Genomic DNA, 14,323 nt, shown 5'->3' on the forward strand with positions numbered 1-14,323 from the left:
AGCAGCTTCCTTTGAATGAGAAGCTCCTCCTCTGTCCTGCAGTTTCAAGCAGTATTTGAGTGATGGAGGAAAAGGTGCTTTATACAGCAAAGGTTTCCCTGTGGGATTTCTGTGTCTGTAAGCACAGGGCTTTTCATGCTCTCTGTCCAGTGTGACACCAGAGATTTCCGTGTGCCTGTAAAACAAATCTATTTCAGCCAGAGCTGGGTGTGACCCTGCCTGAACAGCCTTGAGGTGTGAGGTTGCTCTGCAACGTGCGAGGCAGCTCTGGTTGTGAGAGCCTCTGCTTAGCTCAGACTCAGCGGTGCACAGATCAGGGCTCTGTTGCTTTGAATTCATTCTAGGCATAGGGAAAAGGAGAGCAAACCTACCTCAGGGAAATGCTGAAGAAGTAGCTAAAATGCCCAGATTTTAAGGCATACCAAGAGCCCGTGCCATCCTAAAGGTCACTGCATACAGAAGTGCATTTGCACTGTGTGTTTCACAGCACTCAGACTGTCTCTTTTTCTTTGGGAAATGCTGAGGGGGAGGGGTGCTGGCAAAGATTCCCCTCTGCCTTGTTCCACTGGGCAGGTTGGATTTGTTTTATCCTGGGAATTTGCAGCTTTTCCCAGTGAGTTAGGTGTCCCTTTGTCTCCTCACCAGCTCTGACTTCTTTGCCTCTTTCCTCCCACTATCTTCTTGGCAGGAGGATTACAGTTCCAGGCCCTCTCCTGCTGCCCTTGTGTCACCCTGACAGTGACCTCTGTGGCACTTGAGGATGGACAATTTTCATCCTCTCCGTGACTTGCCCTCACCTTCTTCCCATTCCCACCTGCTGAGGATGACGGGTGCTACAGAGATCTCATAAAAAACTCTGTATAAGAGAGGACAATCCAGTACAGAGGGAGATTTCCCCTCACTTAGCAGTTGGGATAGAAGCACAAAACAAAGAGAAACACACAGAGGCCGTCTCCCACCCCCGTCCCTTGACTACAGGCATCCAAGTGGGAGAGATGAGGAGTGGTCAGTGCTCCTTCAGGACAGTGCTGCTCTGGGCTGGTTCCCAGCAGCTTCACCAGCATCAAGATCCACTTCCTGGACCTTGCAACCCCAAATCTTCCTCGTCCTGCTCCTGCTGTGCTGTGCAGTGCCCTCCTGCTGTAGGGCAGGTGTAGCCAGTCTGTCCTGCTCCCTTGCTGTCCCCTTTATCGATGTTGGTGTCTGAGCTGTGCTGGTAGTGAAGGTGTCTCTCACGAAGGAGACACAGCTGCTCCCGGAGTTGTGGCTGCTCCTCTGCCTCACAATCAGCAGCACCCTCGGTCAGAAATGATCAGCTCTGCATGGGATGCTCCAGCTGAGCCCGGAGCTGGTCCCACACGCAGCTGTCGGCTCAGTGTCAGTGATAGCTCATTTTCAGGAGCGTATTTCCATGGCTCAGGTGCTGCCTCCTTGCACCTGCCTCACTTGGTGTCCCAGGGACTTGTAGCAGATTTGTGCCGTGCTGGTGCCTGTCTGTACAGTTCCCTGGAGTGACAGCTCCTGCTGGAGAGAGCGGAGCCCACTGCAGCTCTCTGCTCTGCTCCTCTTCTGCTGACCCTGCCTTTTGCTCCATTCATAAAATTCCTACAGCACCGATTCCATTCAGACACTTCACCCATCTCCAGACAGAGCTAGAGGAGAAAAATTAAGCCAAATAGGGAACCCTTGCATCATTTTAAAGTTCCCATCACTGCTGCACTCGTACACAAACACACACTCACCCACATGCACACACAATAGAGAGCTTGTTATTCCAAGCAGCCATTCAAGCACCTCACGGTCCAGGCGATTTCCCCAGCCAATCTTGCCTTTCCCTCTATGATATCATCCCACAGGAGTACCACGCGTATTCACAGCCGTAAACAGAAATTAATTTCTCCTGCTCAAACCTTGCTTTTAAATCCGGCAGATGAAGTTTCCTATGAGAAAGAAAATTTTAAAAATCGATCTACTAGCATCAAAGCTGAAACTTAAAGAAAGAAAAACAGAAAAAGAGGAAAAAAAGAAAGGAGAGAATCCTTCTTCATGGGCAGAGAGTGAGAGATCCCGGTGCTCTGTCGCATCTGGAGTGGCAGGGGCAGGAAGGGAGCGTGCTGCCAAGCCAAGTATGTTTGAAATCTGGGCGCTCTTAATACTCACATTCCCCTCCCTCCACTCGTGCCGGCTATTTTTGCTCCCCGGTGACGTTAGGCATAGCGTGGCTTTGACTGCAGCCAGTGAAGAGCTGTTTAAAGAAGCAGGGTTTGATAACCATGGCTTGTTCAGCTGCCTCCCCCTGCCTGGATGGGGGTGAGAGAGGTTCAGGTTGTTTCATCCCAGGACTGGTGAAAGGCAAAGTACCCTCCGTACACTGCACGGGAGAGGGCAAATTTCCTAAATTCCTAACGCTGCCTGAGCAAAACCAGCACAGCTGGGGAAGGAGAGTGGGCCAGGGAGGGTTAAAATCCTGCGGGAGGGTCAAATTCCTGCAGGAGGGTGGGCTGCCCAGGGAAACAGCAGAGCTCCTTGATTTGGAGATCAATTCCAAAGCAAAGCTGAAGTTTATTTGGATTGGATGGCGTATGAAGAGATGAATCTGTGTGGTGGTATCACACACCACAGCATCTGAGACAGTGCAGGCTGGCGGTAACGAAATATTACCTGAGTTGTTTGGGGTTTGGATCCATCCTGCATTGCTGTTACTGAGTGCTGCTCCCTCCTCTGCCTCTTTCTCTGGATATTTGTATCACTGCTTCCATGTTCTCAACCTTCCACACTCCTCATTCTGGGTGCCTTGAGGTGCATCTTGTGTCTAAGGTCTTGTTCTCCTGCAGTGGGACCCCAGTTTGGCTCCAGCTGCCCAGGGTGGCTGTGGTAGCACCAGGACACCTCGGTGAGCTCTGGCTGTGCCTGTCCCCACAGTGGGGCAGCTGGTGGGAAAAGCAGGGCCCTGCTCAGGGACAGGCTTTTGAGTGGGGTGAGGGCTTTGCTTAAGAGCAAATCCATGTGGAAGCTGGATTTTACAGTAAAAATAGATCTTATGTTAGCAAGGGCTGGCTGAGAAACCCCAGCCTGAGCACTCTCAAATGTACACGTTTTGCTCTAACACTGCATCTCGTGTTTGGCCCCTAGAAATCTTTGGGAAAGTGTGGCATGGGAGCTGCTTCTCAGGCTGTCTCCTGAGGAAGATCCAACTTCCCATTGCCTGTGTGACCCCGGAGAGCAGAACAGTTCCTGGGTGAGCACTGAGAGTGAAGCCATTGGCAAAGTGCTTTATTTGCCCCCACAGGGAGTGAGAAGGTCATGGATGTGGCAGTGTCCTCCTCCCAGGCAGAGCAGGGACAACCTGCTGCTGGCTTGAATCCCTTTCCTACTGCCTGCATGTGGCCCAAAGGGCTGGGGCTTGCAGGGATGCTGACGTGGGTACCTCTGCTCAACACCTCCAGCATGTGGCAGGTGTGTGCAGGTCTGTCTCCAGGCATTTACACTGGAGCTGCCACACTCCTGTCACTCCTCTGTCCCCAAAGGGCAACTCGGGTTGGTGTTGACCCATCCCAGGAAAAGGAAGGAGTAGTGGGATGGAGGAAGGGTAATCCATCTGGGTAATCCATCAGTGTTCTGGGTCTGTGGATTCCAACTTGATACTTCCTTTGGTGGCACTTAATCCTTTCAAAAAACGTGAAACGTGAAAGTGGTGATTTCATTTATCAGGAAATCTCGGTGCCCACGGGGCTGCCATTAGGGGAAGCTGGGCTCCCATCTGTCTGTGTCCTGCTGCAGCCATTAGAGGAGGTGTCTGGCCAGGGGCAGTGTGGACAGTGTCAGGTTCACAGCCCTGGCTCAGAGGGCTGCTGGTGGTCGTAGTTCTGCTGCTTCTGTTCCTCTTACTTCCTCATCTTTAAAGCAGGGATCTCTGTACTCACTCGTCTCTCAGTGCTCTGAGTTTCAGGGGTTTTAACATTTGTCTGATGCTGTCAGAGCTACAGAGACAGGGGTGGCAGTCCCAGTGATCTTGTGTAACAGGAGTAGGAGCTGCACAGTCAGTGCTGGGTGAAGATAGGAGTCCTCTAAAATGTGAAACAGGTCTGCTTAATAATTCAGACAACATCCACTGCTACAGGGCTGGAGTTCTGCACAGGAGCCTTCTGAAGTTACTGCACAGGCAATAACCATAATTATTCTATTAAATACAGGGCAAAAGAGACTCTTTCTCTCCTTTGATGTGAGGACTGATGCCAGTGCTATGGGAATTTAATTGTGTTTCGTTATTCATTCAAACCTCATGGAAACAGTAAAATTCCTGGTGTGTCAAACTGAGCTGTGCCCCACCAGCTGTGCCCCCATCAGCTGCCTGCTGCCTTCCCAGGTCTCTGCAGGGCCCTTTGGCATATTCCACTTCTACTGGGGCAGTTTTGTGTCCACATTTGCCAGCAGCCAAGGGCTTCCTTCTGCCCCAAGCTGGACATATAAGTTTGTCTAGGTACCACATTTTAAAAATCTACTAAGTGCTGCTCCCTCCTTCTACAGAAAAATGTGTACAGATGCAGCCAGAATTGATAAAAGAATCTCATGAATGTGTCTGCATTCTTGGTCTGGGTCAGGTCTAGAAACATGTGCAGGCTCGGGATAAGATGTGATTCCTGTTTGCCTGACTTGGTTTACTCATCTCCAGGCGCTGTAACACCTACAAAGCAGTCACAGCACAACTTCCGTCTCTGGAGTCTCCACTGCCAATGTTCCCGTGGTCACACAGAAATTCCAATTAGCTCTTGAGAAGCTGCCCTGACTTTGGGATCAGCCCAGAGGAGAACAAGGATTTGCAGCGTCGTGCTGAGCTCAAGTCCTCCTGAAGCTGTGCTGGTGGCCAGGAACACACAGGAATGGCAGCAGCTCCTGAGGAAGAGCATTGGTGAGACCTGGCAGCCCCTGGTCGCCTCTTGTTCCTAGGAAAGTTGCATTTCAATCCCTCTGTTCCAACACTCGTGGTCTTGGACACATGCAAATGTGATATTCAAATTCCCAGCTGGTCCCCAGTTGCTTTCTCCACTCTTCCCACTGTCTGTCCCCACTGGTGAAGGAGCCACCCAAACTCAGCCAACGCATTTGGAGACTTCCCTGAGGGTTTTTTTGCATGTTGGTCTTCTTTCTTCCTGTTTTTTTTTGCAATATGAGACTCCAGTTGTCCTTCTGGAGTTGGTATGGTTTCGCACTTGGATGCTTTGTCTGGAAGTGAAACTCTGGGGGCTGAAATCTCCAGTTTGCTTTCCCTCCTCCAGGATCCCTTACACAGATCTGGGATTTACAGCTGCTCTGCTTTCCCCCTGCACAGTGGGAATTCCATGGACAGTTCAAGGTGTGGTGCTGAAAAGGGGATGGAGAGGGTCAGTCCCAGGTTGTTGGTCACCATGTCTGTGGCTTTCCTGGCCCAAGGAGTGTCACTGTCCAGGGCAGGGGATGCAACCTAGATATTCCCACCTCACTGTAGCCGGGATGCTCTGCAGAATCCCACAGATCACCTCTGCTCTTGCACAAGTTACAGTTTCTGGACTCCTATGAGATCCAAATCTTGCTGTAGGGTGTTGGGAAGTGCTCTGGGGTCCATATGAGAGCGTGGTGGGGCACAGGGGGCCAAACTGCACCCCCAGACTGGTGTGGTCAAGGGCTGCTCCCCCTTTGAGGCTGAGGTCCCTGCTTTCCCAGGGAGCTGTGTGAGGGGGCTCATTCCATGCCCATCAGGGATGGGGTGAGTTGGGGTGAGAGGAGGCACTTTGTGAGGCGATGGTGGGACAGGGAGCAGCAAGGCTGAGCTGCCTCAGTGCTCCCCAAGGCCCTGCACAGCTGGGAGTGGGGAGGGACCACAGCTCATTCCTGGGGAGGGCAGGTACAGGGGCAGCTCAGGGAACTTCTGTTGTGGGTGTTCTCCTCTGCCCCAGTTGTCCCATCCCACCCAGAGGACTCCAGGCTGGGGTTAGGCCAGATGCTCTTGGCAGACAAACCGTGTTAGGACTGGATGTGATTCCACCTCTGCAGCTGATCTGACTCCAGCCCCGAGCTCTGCACAGCAGGCAGGATGGCATTTGTTTTCCTGTGTGACATGCATGAGTGGGCTCACTTGGCCCCTGTTTGTGCAGCCTCAGCATTTGCAGAGAGGTCTGAGTCTCTGCAGATCTTCTGGTGCCAGCCTTGGGGCCAGGAGCACTTGCAGGGCTGTGCCAGGGACCCCAGGAGTTTGTGTTTTCAGAAACTTTCCCCCAAATGGATTACATTGATGTGCAAACTTTAGAACTCCTTTATTCTGCTCTTTTTTTTTTTCCCCTCCTGACCAATCTCTCAGGTCTTCCACCACCACTAAAAATTCTCACACAACTGCTCCAGTCCTGGATCTGAGATGTCAGGAAAAGACCAAGCATCCAGGAGCTGCTGAGAAGTTTCCCTCACTTCTTCTCCACTGCTGTAGGGCTGTTCTTTGGGGTTTTTGGCAGAGGCCAGAGACAAGGATGCTGAAATCTTTGCTAATGAGCCTGTGCCTTGCACAAGTATAGAGAGCCATGACTAGCAGTGAGTGGTTTTATATCTCCCAGCAGTGATTAACATGTCTGCTTATGGATTTGTCACAGTCAAACACATCCCTAGCCAGGTGCTGCTGTCTGTGGTGGCAGAGTGGGTCCTGCCTGTGATGGCTGTGCTGTCATAAGCCTGGCTTAGCCTCAGGTGGTTTTAGGAGAGGTTTGAGCAGGGCTAAAGCTCTTTTATAGCTGGGTGCTGCTAATTCACGTTTGCTGGTGGCTTTCTGGCAGCCTTTTGCATCCTACAGTGTGGCCAGCGTGGCACAGCTGCCTCATTAAACTTCAAATCAAGCCATGCTGCCAGGTACTCCACAATTTTGCTGGGACAGTTGCCCTCTCAGTCTGCACAGCTCCATTCACTCTTTTATTTGCAAGGTCTGAGATGTGCTGTTTGGTCTTCTTCATCCTTTGACCTCCCCACCTTCTCTTCAGTTCCTGGAAGACCTGCAGTGAATGTAATCATCTGGGGGAAGGCAGGCAGGCTGTGGGAGGCAGAAGAGGTCATTGCTTCCCTCCATCTGCTGAGAAAAGCTTCCCTCTCACAAATGTCTGTTGGGGAACCTCCTCAGGAACAGGATTTGGCCTGGGTCATATGTCACATTTTCCTCTCTGTCAGTTCAAACCTGATCATGTCTTTGGCAATAGTTTGTGAGTGCTGGGATAAGGGTCACAGACAAATGTTACTGAATTTTCTTTATCACAAAGAATTTGAGACCAACAACAACAACAACAAAAAATCGCAGCAGAAGTCTCCTGGAAATCCTTCAAATCATCAGGAAAGCCATGGGGAGTACAGACAAACTGAGACACACCTTCCATGGGCCAGAAGCTGATGCTACACTAGAAACAAAAGCCTCTTTGCCGTTATTTTCTATCCCAAATATCCTGAGCAGCTCCATGCTCTGATCAGCCCGGTGCTGGCCACACCATTCCTTTGCAGTTTGGTTCCCTGTCCTCAGCCTCTCCTCATCTCCAGCTGCCCTGTTCTCTCCTGGGACACTGTTCTGTATTTCTCAGTCTGGTTCCTCATAGCTGGGAATTAGAAGATTTAGGAAAGTGCTCTGGGGCCAGAAGACTTACAGGGGAAAAAAATCAGGCTCCCATAATTTCCAGCTAAAGCTCCTGCTGCTGATCCCAGGTGTTTTCTCAGCGTGGAGGGCAGCACACATCCTCATCCCGGCAGCAAAGGTTTCTGCTGGAGCTCTCAAAACCCTCTCACAGGAGACAAGAGGCAAGAGATGAAGTGTGAAAAGTTGTCTGGCAGTGCATAAAGAGCAGCAAATGTCACCGCACTGAGTTGATGCCACTGTGGACCCAGTGGTGGCATTTGCCATCCTGCACACAGTGGGGTAGAGCTGGGAGGAGCTGGGGATGGTGACAGCTGGTGCTGGTGTGGGTCACCCCTCTGGAGCAGCAGGTGATAATTCAAATGCTCCTTTAAAAAGATGCTTTTCTACAGTAAATTGCACTCCCACAGAATACGTGTCCTTGCTTACTCTGATGGGTAATTTCCATTCCCAGTGGTGATGGCTCAGTGCTGACTTCTAGTGCCTGTCTTCACTTCGCTAAGGAGACAGTAAAGGAGACAGTAAAGGAGACAGTAAAGTGCTTTTTTCCCCCCTTGTGGCAGCGTCACCAAACTGAGCCAGAGTCCTCCTGATGCCATGTCAGCCTCTCTGGGGCTGCAGCCCCTTTCTGCTCCTCACAGTCTCCCCTCGACTCTTTTAGGGCATCAGAAGCATCCAGCCCCTGCCAGCATGTGGTGCCAGGGACAGTTTGGGGGTCACCAAGCAGGGGCAGGGCTGTGCCCCCCTCCATAAGCTGTACAAAATGGATGTCCCAGGCCATGAGCAGCCCCAGCTGATCCAGCTGTCTGTGCCCTGGCCAGGATTTGTGCCCCGTGGCTCAGTCTGTGGCGTGTGCGGCCATCACAGTCACACAGGAAGGGTCAGGCTGGAAGGGGCCACCGTGGCTCATCTGGTGCCACCTCTGCTCCAGCAGGGCCATCCCAGAGCACAGGGCACAGGACTGTGTCCAGGTTCTGGAATTTCTCTAGTGAGGGAGACTCCACAGCCTCTCTGGGCAATCCAGTGCTCAGTCACTGCACTGGGAATTTCTTCCTCAAGTCCAAGTGAGGTTTCTGCCTGTTCCTCTTGTCCCATTGCTGGAGCCCACAGAGCAGAGCTTGGTCCCTGCTCTGAGCCCTCCCTGCAGACACTGACAGACAGAGATGAGGTCCCCAGGTCCCCTCGGTCTTCTCTTCTCGAGGCTGAGTTGATGGAGGTGTTCCTGCCATCCCATGAGGGTGGTGGCACTGGGTACCAATCTGTGGTTAGAGAGGGCTGCAGGACAGGCTGGGTCACCTGCTGGATGGGTGATTCGGGTCAGATAAATCCTTGCTTCTCCTCAAAATCCAGCAGCTGAGTCTCTCTCCTCAGGGATTTGCTCATGAACCTCCTGTACCCCGTGCACTGCTGCGAGCTCCCTGCCAAGGCAGGTGGGAACAGCTCTCTGTAGAGGCCTTGAAAAAGAAAGCTTTTGAGCTAAAAGCATAGCCAAAAATGACAGGTGCTAGTTAAAAGACTCAAAAGTATGTGCCAGTTTTTAAATGAAGTATTTTGCCCTCCATGGGTTGCTTCCTGGGATGAAGAACAGGGAGCAGATGCCTCATCTGTGCCAGTCAGACAGTCCCTATCTGCAGGGACATCTGTGTCACCAGCACAAGGTCTGGGCAGCAGCAAAGGACCCTGCAGGGCACAGGGCAGGTAGCTGGGCAGCGTTTGTTCCTCTGTTGGCGCTTTGGATGTAGGAACAGGCTGCAGGATGTTGGCAGAAGCGAGCAGTGGATGCGGCACTTCACCTGTGCCACACTCTCTTGGGGTTTCTTTCATTTCCCTTCTCCCAGGGTGCAGCACTCCCCTGCCCACTGTCCCTTCCCACCATTGTTTGCTCCTGCATTTTGAAAACCCTCCCTGGAGGGATGTGGCCGCTGGCATTCTGTGTCAGAGGGAAATTACCCTGGAAATGGCTCTAATGTAGAATAAGTGGCTTAATTCCCCGGTCCAAAGCCGTGGGAAGACTGAGCAGGTGCCTGGTTCCACAGCTGGAAAGCAGGTTTGGTTGTCTCAAAATGCTTTTCTTTGCCTTGGTTTGGTCCAAAGTAACACTTTGCTTATTGGAGGCTTTTTTGTTTCCAGGTGCTGCCCCACTGAATGGGAAGGGGCTGCTCGCAGCAGATGGGGGGACCGAGGGTGGGCTTGGGGTTGCTCGCCCCAGCACTGGTGTGAGAAGGGGGAGCAGACAAGCCTGTGAAACTGCCCATTTGCAGCCCAAGCAATGCCCCTCTGCCCCTGTCAGACTGCCTGGTCTGGGGTAACTCAGTTTGTCTTCAGTTTGCACCACTGTGGTGGCCGAGGCCACACCGAGGGAAACGCCCGACCTGCCCCAGCTGTGCTGCTCCCACCCTGCCTCCCTTCCTGCTCTCATCCATGCTGAGCTGCTCTGACAGTGCCCTCTGGCACCATGAGATCATTTCCCTCTTATTCCTCAAGCACTTGGTACCATTCAAAGCTCCTCTCACCTCGCTCTGCAAGTGGACACAGCACCTTGCCCCGGTTGGACTCACTGCAAATATTTTATTCTCTCTGCTGATTTCCCAGCCATGGCACAGAAAAACTTGCGGCAGCAGCCACAAAAAATCACCACGAAGATGTTGCATGAAAGTCACCATGAAGCTGCAGAATAAAATACCCTGGTGGTTTCAGAAAATATTTATTGTACCAGTGCTGCACACTTGGAGGTCTTGTAAAATGTTAAAATTTGAAACAGATTGTTCCCAGTGGGCTGGGATCTGCCTTTGCAGTGTGCCATAGCCTTTGGGTGCTGCACAGGGTGGAAGATAGGGAGGGGTTTTGGGTTTGGAAGGGGTGTCAAAGCTGTTTTGTTGGTGAGCCAAAGGGAGCAGCATCCCTCATTTTCCATATTGGTCAAAATGTACAAACACCTGTATCAATGAAAAAACACCCCAAAGGATAAAAAAACCCCACGCAGTGCAGAAATCAGCAGTAGATTGAAATTCTGTTCTGTGTCTCCAGACCCTGAGCACGTCACCTCTGGATTCCCTTCAGGGTGCTGTGGGATGCAGCTTTTGACCCCACGACTGAGCTGTTGTCTCTGGAAGTGGCTGTTCCAGCTGTACTGGCTTTCTGCTGTTTAATCCTCCTGTTTTGCATCCTGTCTCACGCTGCAGCATCCCAGGGCTGTGCAGATGAAGAGATTCAAGTGAACTCAGTGCATCATTTCACGTGCTTACACACCATGGCTGTGCTCAAAGCCACCCTGACTCCACTGTGAAGGCTGCTCCATGTGTGAGCAGGGAGGGAATGTTGCCTCTGAAGTGCGTGCTCGGAGCTGCAGGGAGCCTTCCCACACATCTTTTGGGCTCAGAGCGCTTCAGGCTGGTCTGATCCCCTCCTGAGCCCCTGGCAGAGGGGAGCCTGTCTCATCCCTGCCACCACAATTCCTTGCTAGCCCACACCCTGGCTATTCCCGTGTTGGCAGCACTATTTTTAGCAGGGCTAAAAAGCCAGCACTGTCTTCAGCAGGCTGTTTGGAATAAGATGGTTCTCCAGGCTGGGGCAGCGAAGGTGAGAAACACAAGCCAGGCTCAGGGGCTGGCAGGGTGCCTTGAAGCACTTCCCACTTGCAATTCGGCTGTGTCCAACACAAATGAGAGAGGCTGGGCACCTGCTGCACGAGAGGATGGTTGTTGTGAGCCTTTAAACACCTCCAGCGTGAAGTGCAAGCAAAACATTCAAGGATTTGAGTGGCTTGAAGCTCCTTTTGCCAGCCTGCATTAGCAGTGCGTGACTCAATTTGGCAATGACTGCAATTAGATATCCCACAACTTTTTGCAAAGAGGCTCTGGGTGACCTGTGCTGACCTTGGCTGAGTTCCTGTCCCCTTGGGACATTATCCAAGTGATGGTCTAGGACTCTGTGCCAGTGCAACATCTGGCTGTGCCTCCTCCTCGCAGCACAGCAACAAGAAATCCCTCGGCTGTGCACAGAAAGCAACGGGAGCTGACAGCCCTTCACTGGGGCAGAAGGGAAGGGCAGAGTTTTGCTACCTGTGCCACATCTGCCCAGCGGTTTGAAGCATTTCTCCTTCAAATTGTCATTGCCAGACCCTCCCACGAGCTGGCCCTGCCATGGCTGTGCCTCGGCAGCCCCCCAGCCGTGCCCGGGGCACGGTGCAGGGACCCACCTGGCCCTTCCATGGCCTCGCATTGATTACACTGCAAGGGGCTCTCATGGTGTGTGTGAGCACAGAGGAGCCTTTGCTGCTGGAGCCCTGCTGGGAGTGCAGCCCTAGCTGGGAGACTCAGGCATTATCAGGATCAAGAAGCAAACAAGTTTGATGTTTCAGTTGGACTTTATCTTCCCTCTCCAGAATCTCTCTGCATCATCAGCAAACTTTGCCACTTTTGCCTTCATTCCTTTTTTTGGCCTGCTCACTTAGGAAGGTGCTGGATGGACACCACAGGTGATCATGTCATCTGAAAATTGGCCATTTACCCCCACACTTTGTTTCTTAACTTTTAACCAGTTATTTATTTGTCTGATGACCTCTGCTCTTGGCTTGTGGAAGATGGAGGACCTTGCTGACTGTCAACAATCCAAACAAACTGCTGGGATTATATTTCTACACCCTCATGGGCTCCTTGAGAGAGCTCCAGTCTATTCCTGAGGCAGAGCTTTTCTTTTAAGCATCTGAGTTTCCTTTTCCCCACTCTGTTTATTCAAGTGCCTGTTCACTCTCTTTACTGCAGCTTCTCCTAAATCACCATCCCTACTGCTCCATAGTCCCTCTACTCATCACTGAAACCTTCTTTGGAAAACTGGCATCACATTCACCACTTTCTAGTTACTCACTACACAGAACTTGAAGCAAGAAGCAACGCCCCATAGTTAAAGCTGAAGCTGTTTCATCTCTGGGTTTCTTCATAGCTTTTGGGTGAATGCAGCTCTGGCATCCTTGAAATAAGCTCAGACAGCAGGAGAGCTCACAGTCAGGTGTATTTATTTTATTTAATTGATTTTCTGGCCTTTAACTCACGGTGTAAAAAGAAATCTATGTTTTAAGGCATGTGGTGCTTACCCTGAGTTAAGAATACTTGGACTGGAAATGTTGCTTTTAAAAAACCATTTGAAGGTATCAAGTCTGGACTGCTGACCCCAGGTCCTTTCAGAAGGGATAAAGGAGCTGTTAAATGCACCAGAGAGCATTTTGTGACATCTGCAGGTCTTAATACATAACCCCTGGTGTTTCCTGGAAGGATTTAGAAAGAAAAGGAACAATGAACAGGAAGAAAAATAATAATAAAAATAATCTTTCTGTGGTACAGAACAAATTCTTCCATGCAAGGGCTGGTTGTGCCCTGGCTCTTGCTGTTCCAGACTGCCTTCACAGCTCCCTCTGATCATAGATCTTGTCATGAATCTGAGTGTTTCAGTGTTTTTACACATCCCTAGAGGCATTTTCTGTCAATTTTGCACACATGAGTCTGGAAAATAAGTCACCATGGGGAATGTCAATGCAAGTTGGTGTGTTTAAGCTGAGGGAGCTTGGGGAGCTGTTTGCTCAGGCCTAAGAGCATCCAGTATCCCACCAGGGTGGCCAACCTTCCCCTTCTTTCCTGTTTAGCAGCGTCCAGCTGGAGGGAAGACAGCTCCAGCCTGGTCCTTCAGCAGGTCCCTGTGCTGAGAAATCCCTTCTTCTTTGTGTCCCTGCAGGGAAGTTGTTTTGCACAAAGAAGCAATCCTCTTTTTCCTGTGCAGTCTCTACCTGTTTCCAGGTGATTATCTGGTATGTGCAGCCTTCTGAATGCTAAAGTGCTTCAGCCTCTCCCTTCTGAGTCATCTTTCTGCTTCAGGCTTTCTGCATTTGTCATTTCTGCTCATCAGTATTTTCTCATTCTCTTCTTTCAGGGTAAGATAAAGTTGACCCCATGGTTTTTCTTCTGATCCATCTCATGTAAAAGTGCAGCCCTCCATGTCCTGCTCAGACTGTGACAAAGCAGATCAAAATGCAGGGGATGCTGGTTATGTCAGGGATGCCTGGATTTGGGATTTAAAGCTGGCAGGCTGTTCATGCCCTCGATCTGAGAGCAAACCTGCTGCGCCTCTGCTGGCTCAGCTTCCCCCATGTCCGGGACATGCTGAGATGGGGAAGATGCTGAGAAGAGACCTGTGACTCCTCCTGAGTGGAGTGAGTGAAAGAACCTGGTGAAAACCCATCCCCTCCCAAACTGGAGCTGATGCTCTCCCCTCCTTCCCAGCCAGATGAGGCTGGAACAAGAGATGTGCACAGATTTGTGTCTCTTTCCCACAAGAGCATCCTATGGGAACAGTTTGCCAAAGGAACAAGTAAACTTCACTCTTGGAGCCTTTCCTGAGAGTTGCACTGGATGTTCCCTGGAGCTCTAACTCACTGCTGAACAACACAGACCTTTTGCATCAGGATGATTTTTCAAGACTTTAAAATATATGGTGGGAGAAGTGTAAGGAAAGAGGTTTTCTCCCATTCTGACAAGAGCTCCTGCCTTCTCTCTCCAAACGGGCAGCATGTTGTACAGAAATATCCCAGCTCTCACTGGTCAGAACTCCTTGACAAAGATTCTTGTCAGGACACTTGGTGAGTTTTGATGTGGTTTCTGCTGGTGTGTGCCAGCACCAGGCAGACAGTGTCTCCCAAAA

The 14,323-nt window shown here is 51.1% G+C and overlaps 1 protein-coding gene across 1 annotated transcript in view; it reads right to left on the minus strand.

The window, feature by feature from the left end:
* Positions 1-4,147, minus strand: part of LOC103621705 (urotensin-2 receptor) — a 6,410-nt gene extending 2,263 nt beyond the window's left edge. Inside the window, exon 1 of the mRNA XM_008640555.2 lies at positions 1,911-4,147. The gene's annotated coding sequence lies outside the window, so the exon portion shown is untranslated. The remainder of the gene's footprint in view (positions 1-1,910) is intronic.
* Between the last annotated feature and the right edge of the window lie 10,176 nt (positions 4,148-14,323).

The sequence above is a fragment of the Corvus brachyrhynchos genome, unplaced genomic scaffold (assembly GCF_000691975.1).
Source record: "Corvus brachyrhynchos isolate BGI_N302 unplaced genomic scaffold, ASM69197v1 scaffold148, whole genome shotgun sequence".
In the NCBI taxonomy this organism is placed as follows: domain Eukaryota; kingdom Metazoa; phylum Chordata; class Aves; order Passeriformes; family Corvidae; genus Corvus; species Corvus brachyrhynchos.